A 17,338-nucleotide genomic window follows, 5' to 3' on the forward strand; every position below is an offset into this window, starting at 1 on the left:
CATTTCCTCAGGTCTGTGTCTGAGCATGTGATCTGGCAGTGCTGTTAACTCAGGCGTTAGCCCGCTACCTAACCCTCCTCTGTGAGCTGGCGGTGATGTTAAAGCAGACATTAGCCTCCTCCCTCTGGCCTGGATTCAGCTGGCACAGTTCGGACCTCATTGATGCCGTTGCCAGGCGGACTCCATCACAGTTGGTGATTTCGATCAATATCAACGTTAACAACACCCAGACAGCTTGTTGGAGAACAAACAGACATGTAAATAATGCGTCAACACGTTCTGACGTCCTGGACGAGGTGGTTATTGGTGGAGAGGGCAAAAAGAGACACACATTTATTTCACCTCAGAGATCGGTGTGTGTGTGTGTGTGTGTGTGTGTGGTTAACATGTATATGTCCGTACTCTCCTGATAAAAATAGTGTCACTTCACGTTATTGTCTCTCCGAGGGAAACTCACCTTTTATGGTCATTAAATAAACACCAAGAGACATTTAATACTGTATATGAATACATAAAATACAGATAAACAGAAAAGCCATGAAAACAAACAAGCCAGGCCTACTGAGACCCAACACAAAAACCTGATGACTACATTAATGCATGATTTAATTTTCCAGTTTTTAGTTCGGTGTTCAGTTTTTCTTAGGTCAGACATGGAAAAGGTCATAAGGAAGGTTCATAGACTGTGAAACTACCATGTCTTTAATGTTCTATCCAACAAAGTCTGTCATGTCACCAAAGCACAATTATTAAACATCAATTTTGCTGTGGGGTGTTACATAAAGCAAGATTACCAGTTGAGTTTACTTTGGTAAATCAAAATTATTTTCAAGATGCTGCACTTAACTCATGTCTGTGTCTGAGCCGGGACCAGGAGATGACTAGCCTAGCTTAGCATAAGCACAGGAAGCCAAGGGAAACAGCTAACCCAATTGTCCAAAGTAAAAAGAAAACATCTCCAACACCTCTAAAGCTCATTGTTTAACATCGTAGCGACTGCAGGAAACAAACTAAAAGTCGCTAAAAGGCTGAGGCTGGGCATATTAAATAACTTAGCTTAGCGGGCAATTGGAAAGTCTGTTTACGTTGCGCGACACTACGGTTGTGTTTTGTTGTTGTTCTTTTAGCGAATTAACATTAACGTTAGCGATATAAAACGGTGCAGACTTGCTGTGTAGTTAACTGCCACAATCGTTCTCACTATCGCTACGGAAAAAGGATCGATGGGCTGAGATTTTTCTCCTTCCCCACTTGGAAACAAAGCCAGGAACCTCGGATCTCTGAGCAAATGAAGAGGCGCCGAATGGCTTGCATAGCAGCCGTGAGACAACCAAACCTCACTTTCAGCAAGATCACCCGACACATGTTGGTGTGTTCACTGCATTTTCACACCGGTGAGTTAGAATCAAAGCATTATGTTGTTTCATACGCAGCATTTAGTAGGCTGCTAGCGTTAGCCAAGCTAACGTTAGCAGAGGGCAGCAAACAAAGCAAAATCAAAGCACACCCTCTCTCTCTCTCGCCACACATAGGAGATTTTTGACTGACCAGGAGCCCTTAAAGACTTGGCATTCCTAAATTCACTGCTGGTATAGTAGCTTATTCCGTTGAAAAGATAGAGGACTAGCTCTGCTTCAGACAACAACGGCAGGTCCTTTAAATTCTGTGTCCAGTTTCGGTGCTCTTAAGGATCCACTCCACCTATTTTCTTTATTTTTTCGAGGTACAGAGCCGTTGGAACAGGGTCCAGCTTGTCTCGGTACCGTCCGACAGACTTCTCCTTAGCCTGGTCCATTTTTTGTTGTGTTCTTTCTCGTCTCTTACTTCGCTTCTTCTCTCTCTTACCAACGTAAACAAAACAACAATGACCGCAAAAATGGCACTTGCGACCAACAATGCATTGCCCAATCACGTGCCCTGTTGAGTACCATGTGACCCGACTCTCCCAATAACTGCGATCACAAAAACCCCCCAGTAATATCCCTAAAGACTAACAAAAAAACATAACAATACAAAAATATAAACCATCCAAAAACTAGTTAATTTTTACAAAATCCATTCCTTTCTAAATTAATTCATGGCTCCTACAAACATGTTATAACACTTTTATTTTATTGGTACACAAACAGAAATCTAAAAACAACTTCTCCTCTTCTTTCTCAGCAACAAAAAGAATAAACATATGATAAGTAGGAAAATGTTTTAACATAACACGTTTAAACATTTTACATTAATACAAACTACAAATAAGTTACATTTGCATGTTTCATATTTATTATACTATTCCTTTTATTTAAAAGATTTATTTTTAATTTTTATTTTTTGCCTCCATTCAATAGGACAGCTTTAGCATGAAAGGGGGTAAGAGAAAGGGGATGTGATGCAGCAAAGGGCCACGGGTTGGAATCAAATGGTGTCCCCCCTTTGCAAGACACCTGCTGAGCTGCAGACCACTGTTAAACACCAAAAAACAACAAAACCAGTTGTCTTTTTAGCGAGTCATTCACTGTAATCCCAGCGGCTTTTTAGGCTCCAAACGTGGTTGTTTTCAGGACCCATCGCTGATTGATTTTTCAGACATATCCCTGTGTTTCCAGCTGGGATTGTGCCTCCAAAACTGGGTATTTTAATCCAAAATATTATCTTTTCCCTTCCCATAACCAAGTGTTTTTGTGTACCTGAACCTAACCACATGCTGACCACAGCGTTGTTGTAGCTAGTGTGGTAAAACGTATACTGCCAATTTGTTTTTCTGGCAATTGTGTCGGATCCAACTTCACAGTGTTACCAGTTCATCTCTGATTATTTGTTAAATTCAACCATAGACCTAGTTTCAATCTGACCGCAATATTCAAAATGATTTCTGGTTCAGTTAATCCAGGCCTGGTCACACAGGGAAGTGGTGCAACAAAATTCATCTGGGCATCTCTGTGAAGTAGAAACTGAGGTGGGAAATATTCCCATGACTAGTTAGCTAATCACTGTAGCTAACCAGGGAACCGCTAACATGTTAGCCAGCCTTAAACATGTTAACAGTGGTCGGTCATAATGGATCTCTGAATGTCTTTCTACTTTCTCTGTGCTGCAGCATTTAAACCCTCACAATCAGCCCTGCTTCTTCTAGTTTCTTTCAGTCTGGAATCTATAGGGTTTCAATCTGATAATCTCTCTCTAGCACACAGTATCTAATAATAATATACAATATTTTAATGTTTTTTAATACGTTTCTTGCTGCTGCCAGAAAGTCAGTGAGCAGGATCAATCGGAGAAGCAACCCTGGAGAATCAAAGGCATCAGTGCGACACAAAGCAAAGCAAAACCAGAAATTTAGGTTCACCAGGAGCATCTCTGCACGAAGATCACTGCGAAAAAAAAGACAGATCTCACCATGTCATGAAGACGATCAGCCTCAGCCGCTTGGCAAGGCTCAGCGGCGTGAACGTGGTGCCGGCGAAGGAGAGGGAAACACACAAGGAAAGCACAGCTCTAATTATAAACAGGCATTATCATGGGTGTGAAACCAGAAGTGACAGCAGCAGTGGGCAACCAGGCACACACACACACACACACACACACACACACGCACACACACACACACACACACACACACACACACACACACACACAAACAATGTCTGTATGGGCCAGAGTCATCATATGGACAAATCAAAACTGCTCTGGCTCAGTAATGTCTGGCAGATGTTAACGCTTTGTACTTAATGACTCCCTCGAGACCTCACCCAATCAGACAGGACACAGTGATGGGCCGGGGGATATGTGTGTGTGTGTGCGGGTGTGTGTGAGTGTGCGTGTGTGCTGCAGTAGGTCGTGGTGCGGTGGAAACGATGATCTTCAAATTCATACACGTCATTAAACCTTGTTGAACATCTGCAATATTTGAATCTTTTGTGTCTCACTTTAATCGGAGGTTTCATATAAACCATTTAAAACGTCTGATGGTGTGTGTGTGTGTGTGTGTGTGTGTGTGTGTGTGTGTGTGTGAGCGAGAGAGAGACAGAGAGAGGAACCCTTCTGCTACCAGAGAGTAATTTCATGCTTGACTACTGCATATTTCAAAGAATAACTAGATTTTTACTGCACATCACAGCAAAGTTCTGTAAAAATAAAATGATCAGAGCAACAAGGCGGGATGGAAAAACATTTACAGATCTACTCAAAGATGATTAATGCAATGACAAGTTTGATTGTTTCATGGAGGAAAAAAAGAGTTCTCTGTTGTTTCTTGAAGATAATTTTGGAGTTAGCTCTCCCCAAACTAATTTGAAGTTATAATTATTGTTCAGTATTTGATTTGCTTCTTTTGGATGATTGAACAGATTGTTGCGTTACGGTATAGTGGATATGCTTCTTCCTCCTATTATGGTATGGAAGAGGTTATTTATTTTATTATACACAATGATAATAATGACAGTATGGTGATTTGTGTTATGTTGTTTTCATTGTTAGGGTACTAGTTGTGTTAAATCGTGTTAAAATAGTCGACATGTTTGCTCTTTTTTTACTTTATTGACTCAGAAATGCCTTTTTCTGTTTAAATAATAGAATAATATGACAATGAAAATCATGATGGATTTATTTAATTCCTCTACATTTTAGTACATATTAAAGCTGTCAATTTTTCAAACACTTAATTTATTCATTCTGCAACCAGAAAGGATGGACCCCCAGAACCATCCAGAAACATGGACAGTTATAAAGCAGCAGTCACCAATTTAAGAGGCAAAAATGGACTAAATTACAATGCACAACTTTAAGGAGCTGACAGGATTGCATTTCACTGGAGTTGTACCTTGAATGATTCCATGTGATGAACAAATGATTGATTGATTGATTCGGCAAATTAGTTTGAACACGACCCATATGCTGTAATACCCATCCACCAACACTCCCACAATGTCCGTTGGTCGGTGGTCAGAGAGAATTTACCCGTCAGTAAATGGCTGCCACCCAGAGCCAGATCTGGTTCTATTCGAGGTTTCTGCCTCTTGAAGGAAGTTTTATTTCTCTACCATCGCCAAGTGTTTGCTCATGGGGTAATTATTAAGTTTCTGTAGATTAAGTGATGCTAGACCTACTCTTTGAAAAGTGTCCTGAGATAACTTCTCATATGAAATGGTGTAAAAACGAGACTTGACTTGACTATGTGTCTTAGAAACACATTCTCACTCTGATCTCGTCACATATCGACGTCTGGTCATGGACTTTCCACATTATCTGTTGTTGACATTCTGGGATGCTGTGTCAACTTCAGCCTTTAACATGCATTGTCTGTTTTCAAAATACACTTCAGTTATCACAGGAAATGTACAGTTTACATAGAGTCTCTTTTGAAATAACCAAACTATGTCGATACAACACTGCAAATGTATGTTTTTTTCCTTCAACAACAAACACACGTGGTTAGGTTTAGGAAAAACAAACAGGGTTTGGCTTTACAGTCATACAGGAAGTGAACACCGGCCTCCCAGGTGAAAGTCGGAGGTTGTGGACCCATCCACCCCCCCTCCTGCCCACCCTACTTGGACTTTTCCCCCCTTAACTTTTGTTGTTATCCTGCCGTGTTTCCCGCTGACGCAGCTGGGCACCATTAAACGGGCGTTGTGTCTTATTGTTGGTTATTTTGCAATCTGCATACCAAACCGTTCTCACTCTGGAGTAGTGAGAATAGAATAGTGGTCTTGGTCAGTGACTTCCAGTGTCGGACACCAATGAAAAGGCATCTTTTCATGTCGATATGTGGCTGGTCGTCATTACTGTTATTGTTTATTGCCGTTATTGTTGCGCCTGGCAGCATCAGGCGTTAAAGTGGCAGGACAACGACACAAGTTAAGGGGGCCGAAGTCCGAGAAAGACGGGCAGGAGGGGTGGTAAATGTGTCCTACAACCACTGGCTTTATCCCGGGATGCCGGTGTTCATTTCCTGTAAGATTGTAAAGCCAAACCCTGTTCTTTTTTCCTACAGCCAACCATATGCTTGTGTTACCCAAACGTAATCACATGCGTTTGTTGTTGAAGATAAAAACGTCAATTTGCTGTGCTGTACTAACGTGGTGCATTAATTTAGACAGAAACAGTACATTTCCATTGAAATCGGAAGTGTATTTTTAAAATCAACCAACACATCCAGGGAACCTTGTACATCATATCTCGATGTGGATAGTCCATGATCAAACATCGATAATGTGACAGGGCTGGAATGAGAATGCGTTGTACATACGCTGCCTCTCAGATGCTTCAGTGTTGTTTTATTTTTACTCATTAGTTTAGTTTACTGAGAGGTCAATAGACAGAGGAATAGGTCGGGGTACATTTTAAAAACATTTTTTCTTTTAGAATAAATACTGAGAGCCCCAATGCGTATAAATATTAAGCTTTATAACATAAAAAGTTAGTGAAAACTATTTTTGCAGAAACTGTGTGCAACTGAGGATGAAATTTGTGATTCTGTGTGTTGAAGTTGAAGCCAAATTTCTGCATGTGGAACTCTCGGAGTCAGTATGAAGATAAACACACATACACACACAGCCGTGCTCTGTAAAAAGAAGTGAAAGTAGCTTTGCACAGCAGTCTTTCTCTCTAGTACATAATGTCATAAAAGCAGCACTGCTCTGATTTGCTATATTGAAAATGTCAGCAGCAGCAGATGCTGTGCTAATAGCCACTGGATGCTGCACTGGAATCTAGCAGCTGGTAACCATGACACTAACTACCACCAGGGAGAATGGCCAAGCTATCCACAACCCTGTTGCAGTCGAGGAGCAGTACACAACACTTCATCACAATTTTTCGGGGCAATGCGATACATAAGCCTCAGTTTATGCTTGCTGAGCAAAATGGCTTCATGGGGGGGTTTAAACAGAGCCGGAGCCAAAGAGAAAGTTTGTTGTTGTTGGGAAAACAGGGTTTGTGACAGTGTTTAGAGTCAGATTTGCTCCGTGATACAGCAGAGCCAGAGACATTTTTCATCCTTGTCATAACTTGACGCTTACATCACTCGCAATGCAACTAGACTGCTGATAGTTCGGATGAAGATGTGGGTGTGTTATGCAAGTAGTGGTGCATGTAACCTCAAGCGGCTAGCCTGCAGCAGAGATGAGCAGGCTGCAGAGGTCTGGTTAGCGCCTTCTTTCCAGCTCTACACCTCCAGATTTTTTCATTTTCAAAGACGACTTCATCCCCAAACAAGGCTTTTATCTGTAGATCAGACTTTCACAGATCCCTCTGGAGCCACAAAAGGCTTTCTACAAAATTTTCACATAGTTTTCACCAAAACCCTGCAAATAGACTGTGGACTTCCCCTTTGTTACTGGCTCACCCTTTTTCCCCTTTAAGGGCCGTGGCCTTGTGGGTAACCTGTGAGGGTGTGACATGTGCTTAAGGAGGGAAGCAGCTCTCTCGGGGTGTCACGGCAAAGAGTGATAATAGTCAGCAGAATTAAGTGTCTAGATAAGCTCAGGACTACTGCTAACCTCATGAGAAGGCCATGTTTGTTGTTACGTTGTGAAGACTGCAATAAAGCCGTTGTTGGTGAACGGCACCCGAACGCATCGCCATCCTTACTTCTACAGAGTGGTCCGGACCGCGAGAGCCTAGTTACCAGCCAACACACCAAGCTAATATTAATGTTAATAACCCAGCGTGTTCCCAACTACGGTTTCTGAGAGGGGTAACACCTTTTTTTCTGGCTAGATAACTGGTATGTAAATACCACAAATAGTATCACAGATCAGTGTATTTTCATAGCTTGCAGCAGAACCAGCACATTAACCTCTTAAAACCCTTAACCTTAACTCTAACTTTTATGAATTGCAACTTCAACTTGTACAATATTCACTAGCATGTGTTCAAACTATTGTAACAAGTGACAGTGAAAGGAAAAGTTGCTCTCAGCACATGAGCACTGTCACTTTCCACCATGAGATGTCACTTATCCCAACCCCACCCCCTGCTCATCCCCACCTTTCTCCGTCTGTCCGTCAAACAGGAAGAGCGCCTCCCCCCCCCTCTTTCCATCTGTTATCATCTCCCCTTCTCCACAACTGCTGGGGGGTCGGTGGGGGCCGTCCACGGGCTGGTCATCCCGTTAGAGGCCTATTAACAGTCCCCGGGCTCTCTGCTGGGGCCTACTGGAGAGAAATCCATATCAATACCTGTCTGTTATGCCTCCCACCGCTCGACACAGCCAGGCTGCCTGCCTGGCACAGACAACACTGCATGGGCCTCCTGTCGGGACAGAGAGGGGATGGGGCTTCAATGCGAGCGTGGCACTGGAGTGCGGACCTCCTGTCAGTCCTCCTGTTGCACTGATGGACCTAAGTAGACAATGCAGAGTTTGAAAAGGCACACTTCCTTGTCCTGTTGGTGTCTTTAATACCATCAGTTGTCTCTTTGGATCACATCTGGCCTGCAGAGTTTACAGCATGCCGCTTCCTCCGGCACGCTGAGAGAGAAGAGGCTACAGAGGGTAAGAGAAAGTGTGTGAGGGCAAAGACACATGGAAGCAAACTGTGATGTTGATGAGTTTGTTAAATATGCAGTGATGCACAATATGCTCCCAGAAAATGGCAGCTTGTGGAAAATAATTAATAACGGACCAAATTTCTGGTTAATTGATACACAGAATGTATAATTTTATTGCTTTTGCTGCCAGCCTTTAATCATATTTTGTCTCCATTTATCTATTCATGCTTTCTTTTATTTAGTTTTGCTGTCATCCTGAAACATGTCATGTTTCAGAGCCAGACTGCAGCTGTGTTTTAAACATTTATCTTTGTTGTTGCCTGCTATGGCTTTTCTCATCCATATAAATTGTGGCTGAGAGTATAAAAAAGGAAAGCATGATGTGAGGAAGGTGCAAAACTTTCACCTTGTTTCCCTTAAAGCAACCCTGGTTTTGTTTGTGCCATAAAGCAGCAAAAGAAAGGAGAAAATATCTCAGAAAAAGCTATGATATCGCTTTTTAAATTCTCTTAATGTTACTTGAATTATTGATAATAGGACTTAAAATCACAACCAATCACTCCAAATGTTGCCACCCAGACCAATCGGAGCCTTTCTTCCATCTAATGCATCATGTCAGTAGGAAGTTTAAAACAAACATGTCGTGTGCCTCCATCTGTCTTGATGTTAGCGGAGAATAGAGGTCTGTTTCCTCATTAGCAGCTTATTAACAGCCCCGGCCCAGCAGAGAGCACTCTCCCTGGAGGACGGGGGCCCGGGGGGAGGGCATTCGAATGGCAGAGAGTGCTTTGTTTCCGGGTCTGGCCTCCCAGACCGACCCCCTGTCCGGGCCTGCCCAGGGGACGCTGTGTTATGCATGGAGAGGATAAGGAGAGCCAGAGGAGAGGGACGGAGAGAGGAGGAGAAGGAAGGATGGAGAGGAGAGAAGATGGAGAAGGAGAGGTGACTGGAGGTCATCCATCAAACCTGCTGTCAATTTTCTCCTCTCCTGTGGAGATGCAGAGAGGAGGGCAGAGAGAGATTAAATACTGCCTGGGTAAAAACAGACGGTAACAATTTAGAGTTTAACTAAAATTAAAACTCTTTCTTTCACCTAATATATCAGCATACTTAGCTATGGAAGCATAATTCATTCATTCACTCAGAAAAACTGGGCAAATATTTCCTTTTTTTAATTACAGAAAAGAAGAAATTTAAGTTTTATTTTAGAGCAATCCCTACATTAGTGTTGTCCAGGGGTGTGAATCTTTGAATCACTTTACTGTTCACTCATTCACTACTCCCTCTGTAATGTGCCCTAATATTGAGCAGTAAATAGAGGTTTTGAGCATTTACTCATCATCATCATTTTCGCATCTATAAAAAGTTTCTTATTGTATTGTGGGATTTTCAGGAAAAAATATTCTAGATGCCATGGATGCTACTTTTTTTTTATTTGCTCCACTTTATCAGCCTCTCCACTACTGCTGTGCACTAATTCTGTGCAACCTTGCAATTTTGTCCAATCACTTCTTCACCTTTTCTGTAAATTTGACCAATCAAGTTTCCTGTGAGTTTTACCAACCGTAGCAGTCCCAGCATAACATCACCAAACTTACATTCTTGAGGAAATGTGAACGTGTATGGGAAAAAGCCCTCGCATTTACCATAACAATTGAAATGCTAAAGTCCATGTAAGGCAATTCTGCACAAAAGCTGTTTTGCACCATGTGCAACCTTGTGGTGGAACCCAAACGGCACTTTTCTACTGTAAAACACACCCACAGAATGACTGAGACATGTGGACAACAGACATGACAAATCACCACGACAGAGGCTGCTGCATCCAGATCTTTTGCACGTGCTGAAAGGTGAGTTAAATATGCGTGGTTAGTGGTAACATCAGGGTGGATTATGTAAAAAAAACAAACTTAAAACAGTCAGGTTTTTAATCTCACGAGAACAAATTGCCTGTAATTTTTTAGAAAAAATAAAAACAGCCACAACTACTTCACTTCCTCCAACAATTACATTGCATTTAAAAAAAAAAAATCTGCTGTAAAATCAGCCATTTTAGCCCATAACAATCCCCCAAGAAGCCAGCGCATTCCTGGTGGGACTGACTATATAGTGGATACATTTAAGCTCTCAGAATTCAGACGCTCAATAAGAATGGCAGTCAATGCAGTGCAGTGAGTAGGTAATGATAAGTGTATGAAAGAGTTGAAATAACTTGAACCAAAGGTAGGGAAGAGCGGGGCATAACCTAACGTGGGGTAAATTGTGACACAGGCTTTTTAAGTGGTTGCACAGGGTTGATCCTTTTGTGCCTCTGGCCAATTGACAACAATACTGCCAAACAGTGACCTGCAAAATGCCACAGAGATTGGACGTGTTCTTCGGCCGATTTAAGAAATTTCTTTATCATATTTGTTTTTCAATTACTGAACTGTCTATGTAAGTCATCGAATCCACCCAGATGTCATCTTCATAACTGTCTTCTTGCCTAAAACATAGCCCTGTTTTGAACAATGTAACCAACATATCCTACCCCTGATGAAGATGATTTATCCACCACCCTATAGTGTATGATAGAATTGTATTGAAATAATTGTGTTAAACAGACTTTTGCAGCAAGTGTTAGAGCTAATTCTCTGCCTGTTACAATTAACCCCAACAGCGGGATAACATTTCAATTCCACTACTTTTTGGTGCCATTGTAGAAGAAAGGTACGTTCTAGAAAAAACTACAGCTGTTCATTTGTAGCAGAGATGTGCATGTTGTTAGAATAGACTAAAAATTTAGCCCAAAGTAAAATGTGTAAGGTTGTGCCCTGCTCTCCTCTAGCGTCTGGTGGAAAGTAATGCTAATGTTAGCAAGCCAAGGTAATTCGATGATTTTATCCTCCTTTGATAAATGACAGTTCAGAGCTGCAGTATGATGTTAGTTATATTTCCCTACTCAAAGGGGGAGAAGATTTCAAAGTTCATTTTGCCTTTAAGGCTTTGAATCCCATCCATATAGCAGTGATGCCACTTTTAAGAGAGAATAAAGCTCTTCTCTGAGCTGCTATTTGTCCCCAGATTTGAATAACACATCTGCTCAGTGTGTGTTTGTGCCAGCGCAGACATGTGTTGACCTCAGACCAGAGCTGTGCCCTGCAGGTCTCATGGTATTCGTTGGGTTTGTACAACAGGGTTCAGGTCCCTGTTGATCACACCCATGCAGCGCCCATCTGTCCAGCGTGCGATACGTACAGTACATGTAAGAACACTGGTGTATACATACAGTGTGACAAAAGACACACAACAAAAACACATTAACAAATTCTTACATAAATGTAGGTACACAAACATGGCCAGCTTCCCGAGATGCACACGTTTTAACAAGGAAAACACCGTATTCTACTAATTAACCATCTAATTATACAGTCGTCCGCCTATTTACAGTATTGTAGAAGTGAAAGGCAGATGACACAAGCTGGCAGTTCCTCACTACGCTTTTCCGGGCTCTGTAAGGCAGCTGGTTAGCAGAGGGCCTGAGTAGGAGGAGGGAACTGGCAACAGCTGTTGGAATGAATGTGAGTAGTTAAACACAAGTCCTCCAGAGGCTCGGTGTTCGGCGCGATCACCTGAAGCTCTATATTCCTGCAGAATGCAGAAAATGAGATGGAAATGAGAGCCGTAGGAGTAAAAGATGGCACAAAATGGTTTCTAAAACTAGTCCTCCAAATTAAACGACAAAACACATTGTTTGTAGCAGTTTGAAGTTACAAACAAAACCGTTTTCTGCCGCAGATGATATAATCTGTTAGTGCCCTCCAAAACCATTACAAATCACTGTTCAATGATTTGATGCCGATGAAAATAACCCAAACACTGCAACAAATTGTTGGCATAGTACATTTCCAAACTATGGATATGTTAAATTTATAGGTTTTATGTCCAGTTCAGACCAAAGATTCGTGACGAGACGAGATGAAACGTGCAACTACTTGCAATGCACTATTCTGCAACGTTCCCACCAATGCAACTAGCTGAGACGGTGTATCATCTCTATACAACAACGCTCTGTACTTCCGTTCTAATTTCCGGCTTTTCGGGCTTATTTTGTGGCTGAATATAATTTGTAGCTTCTTAAAATATGAATGAAGATAGTGACCGTGAAATACTGGCTACAGCTGCATTTGTAGTAGTGATGAAACGGTGAAAAAAATAAACGAAACGAGCATCAGATGGACTGTATTCATTATAAATATGCCAAAATAATATAAGTAACCAGCCCCAATTAATCAGTCAGTGAGAATGTGTGAATGTGGGAAGGCATAAGCACATACAACAAGCACCAGTAGCGACCCACCATCCGACACCAGCGCACTGTGAGGACGGAAACAGAGGGCTCCGCAGGGACAGAGCACCTGCCGCATCACACCAACACACTGTCTGCGGTCATTACTTGACCAGCAGACTTCACTACAAGCTCATTGGTTGTAGAAACCAGCTGCGGGCAATTTGAACATGAAGTTGCAGGTGACACCATCAGTCAGCTTGAGTTGAGCTCAGATGGCTAGTTCACATGGCTGCAACGTTTCTCTGCAACGTTCTAAAAACGGTTTTGTCTCGTTGGGAATCATTGGTCTAAACTGGGCTTTATGTAACAGCTGGAGATGCGCCAACCTCGATTAAGGAATATCCAGCTGTGTTAGCCCAAAACACGACTGGAAATGTGCTGTAAAGAACACGGCTTATCACAAACAGGGGTCTGTTGATTGTCAGTGATCTCGCCTACCGACTTAACATGATACATATGAAACATAACAGTGGTACATATCTGCAGTCTGCAGGACGTAGAGTACAATGGCAATTCTTTGGGGGCGACTGGACTGCTGGAAAAAAAGGTTTGCTAGATCTTGGGAAGGACTGGGTTCAAATGAGTACTTTATAAAGGCTGGGTAACCTCCGTTGTCATGGTTACAGTAATAGCCACTACAGTTAGGGAACTTTTGCTATCATAGGAAAAAAAATATACCGACCCTCAGTTGGAAACAAACAGCAACCTCCTGGATTAAAGTCAGACATTTTGTTGACTCATCCATCGCTCCACCCTTCACGAACTTCGTGGCTCTATGACAGTGTCACCTGACTTCCTCTTTTGCTCCCGACATCATGACTTGAACGTAAACACATGTCATTTTTGGCCGCTTGCTGAAAAGACTGATGCTGTCGTTCTTCTTGGAGAGGAAGTCTCCTCTGAAATATTTTGTGTATCCTGAGTAAGTTACAGTTTATAAGCAACTTGAATTTGTGTGCCTGCTCTCTTCTCATTCTCCATCCCTGCTTCTATCCCTCCCCTCTCTCTAACCTCCTCCTCCCCCACTCTTCTGCAGGCCACCCTTCCCTTCCCAGCCTGCTTTGCAGTCCCGGAGGCGCCAGCCGCACCCTGTCCCGTGCAGTCTCCTGCCGTCCCGCTGAAGACCGTGAAATCGGCATGATTAATAATTATAATTATTGGCAAACGTGCCAGCTGCTCTGTGGCAATGGGCACCTCTGATTTATGGTTCTGTAAACGCAAACAGTCATTGTCCATATTCAGAGAAGAAAGGAGGGAAGGCAGGAGGGGAGACGGAGGCAGACGGGGAGTTTTGGACGCCTGCCCTCAAAATATGATTTTATCTTCGGAAGTCAGCAGCCCTGTCCTGCAGGCATTGTCCTCCGTCCCTCCCTCCTCTCTTCCAACCATTCGTCTCTTGTTCTGCCCATACTCCTCACCTAGTCTGTGCTCCATGGAGCATTGCTTTTTGATCTCAGTGGGCTTCAAAGGAGTCTGGGGCCACAGGGTTTCAAGCATTGTGCACCCAGACTGCTGGCTTTATGGACAGCCTATCGTTAGCATTGTATTACCATGGTCTTAGCTGTTAGTGTTGAGGTGTATGTCCACAAAGGAGTTAAAGGACAATTAATGATTTAGAAGAAAAGTAAAACTAGCTGTCGGTTCAAGACAAATCATCAATTATCTGGGCGTAATTTGATTTTTCTGATCCAATAATAAACTGGAGTACAACCAGGAGTCTGTCACAAACACTGACGTGGAGTGTGCACATCATATTTGTGTTACCTGCATGTGTGTGAGTGTGTGTGCGCTGACTGATGGAGCTGCACAGTCTGTTCATCAGGCTCTGGGGGTCTGCTGATGTGTCTATCATTGACAGAACGAGACTATGGATTACCTCGCTCATTAATCACCATCAACGTGGCAGCTTGCGCGCGCTCCCTCACATGGACTCGTGTATCACATACATGCACGAATGTGAGCTCACACAAGTATGCCTTCATGCAAATGCTCACACATACACACACATTAATCTCTCCACACACAGACAGAGTAGTTGTGACAGCTACTGGCCACCAACCTGTCCGCAGCCTAATCTCATTAGGGTCCTTCTGGCATCTGGGCCTGTTCTGCTGAGGGATGGTCTATGATGGAGTGAAGAAGACAAGGCGTTCAAGCGTATAATAGATGTCTAAATCATCTGGCCTCTGCCAGCGGGTCCTCTCGCTCTTTCATGTGATGCTCTGTAAGTATGCGGAGGAAACTATCTGTAACACACAAGATAAAGCAGGAGAAGGAATGAAATCACATCGGGAATTTGTGTAAATCTGCATAGTTTGGTTAAACAGCGCCGCAACCAGTTGGCAGCAGTAATAAACTACATGTAGCAGTGGCTGTTGATGGCACAGTCATCACACCTGTCTGCCACTCTCCAGTCTGCTGCAGGCCTGTCCTGTCCTGTCTGGTCCTGGAGTGCAGTGTTGTACCTGTCAGTGTTGTGCAGATGGGCTCCGGCTCCCTCAGGTACCTGGGCTAAATACCCGTCATTAATCACCACATAAAGCCTCCCCAGCGGGAGATGCCCCAGGTTAGACCACATCAAGAAATAAATTGGCTGAAAAATGGCTCTGGACGAAAGCTCCGTCCCCGGAGAGGAGAGGAGAATCTGAAAGCAGCCTTCTCGAGCTCACTAAGTGATCTGTCAGCGAGCTAAGCGACATCATCATTCACTTGGCCCCTATCGTGTTCCCGCGGTGCTGACAATCTCAGCTGTTTGCTTTCAGATTTGTACACATTCATCTTCTTTATTTGCCAAAGTGGCTATGCTTAGACGGAAGGCCGAGCTTTAACACTTGGAGTGTGGGAGCCTTTCGGTCCGTTAGGTTTTAAATAAACACTCCTGAAAAGATAGGGAGATGAACACGAAAGCATCAGGAGAGGAGGGGGAAGAAAGATGCAGACATTTTTTAAGCTCCAAACTCAGTGGTCAGCGTTGGATTCTTTGCTTCTTCAACTTTCTTACTTTTCTTGTCTGACACGGTCCTCTTTTGACATCGTAAAAACTGTGCTATGTTGCAGCTTCAGATACCAACCCCTCCAAAATAATCCATATTAATCTTCCTGTGACCCACCTTGAGGTCATGATCCAATCTTAGAACAACATTGCTTGAGGGCTCACACTGATTTAGGGGCCAATAACAACTGAAAAGCTAAATTGGGACGCTGCCCTCTGTAATACAGGGTCCTATCAGCAGAAGAAAGACCTGTCTTCTTTTAGCAGCCAATCAATCAATCAAAATATATCCACACAACATGTTTCATCCACACAGACGAGAGGAAACGAGCGAGAAAATGCTGCAATCAAGAGCGCAAAGAAACAAAATATGAGTGGAAAATCATGAAAATAAACACATTAAAACACAGATAAGGTCAAGGACATGATGTAGTCCAGTGGCCCAGACCTGTCCACCTCAGAGTGTCTGTAGCTGTCCACTCCGATGATTAATGACCAGCCACTGAACCTCTGCTCTATCGACACTGGTCCACCTTTCACTAGTGATATCCTGCAGCACCTCAGGGCCTCACTGAGCCTTCAGTAGTGTACGGATCTCCTCAGACATACTGAAGATTAAATATGTGATGACAGGCATCAGAAATGTTACCTAATTTCTATAACTAATGGTACCAGGAGTGATAGGGGCTTACCTGTATGTTTTTGTTGTGATGACACATGCTGAATTAAATGATCTCTGTGCCAGTGGTGGAAAGTAAAGTATCATACTAAAGTTCAGCTTTTAAGTAATTGTACTTAACTTGAGCGTTCCCATTTTATACTTCTGCTCCACTGCATTTCTGAGGGAAAGATGTACTTTTTATTGCACTAAATTTATCTGACAGTTATAGTTACTTGGAATTGTGCATAATTTACTGACTATGCTTCACACAAGAGATATCAGCTTCTGAAACACGATGCATTGTTCAAAAATGAAAAATACCCACTATATTAATAACCCTTCTAAACAGTCGTGGGCTGGCTTTTCTCGGCTTGGTTTGGTTTGGGCCGTCAGCCCAGCACGGCAGGGATTTGCATTTCTATCACAACAGCCCACTTGAAGGTGTGTCTGTAACTGATGATGCTGATCCATGGCCACTGTTATTTTTGATGCATGTTTGTTTCCATCACACACGGCAGGTAAAAGGAGTTTACCTGTTGGAGGTGAGCTGTTTGCAGAGATGCAGGAAGAACCAATTGTCTGCAGCTCTTCATCAACATCTCACTGTGGCTGATTCTGCTTTGACTCTCCTCCCTGCCGTGTTATAAGCCTTGCCTTTATTGAAGAAAAGCTGCTAACAAAGTTTCACTAATTCAGTGATAAACACATTTAATTTCCTATAGAGTCTTCACAATAAAAGTCCCACGTTATTTTGTTGTACCCTAACCCTAACCTTCACATAACTTCTAATACACTGGATAGCAAACATGACACAGGAAAATAAAGCAGATATCCAAAGTAAAAACAGGACGCAAGAGAGAAACTAAACTCCAGA

The sequence above is a fragment of the Epinephelus moara genome, chromosome 19 (genome assembly GCF_006386435.1).
Source record: "Epinephelus moara isolate mb chromosome 19, YSFRI_EMoa_1.0, whole genome shotgun sequence".
Lineage (NCBI taxonomy): Eukaryota > Metazoa > Chordata > Actinopteri > Perciformes > Serranidae > Epinephelus > Epinephelus moara.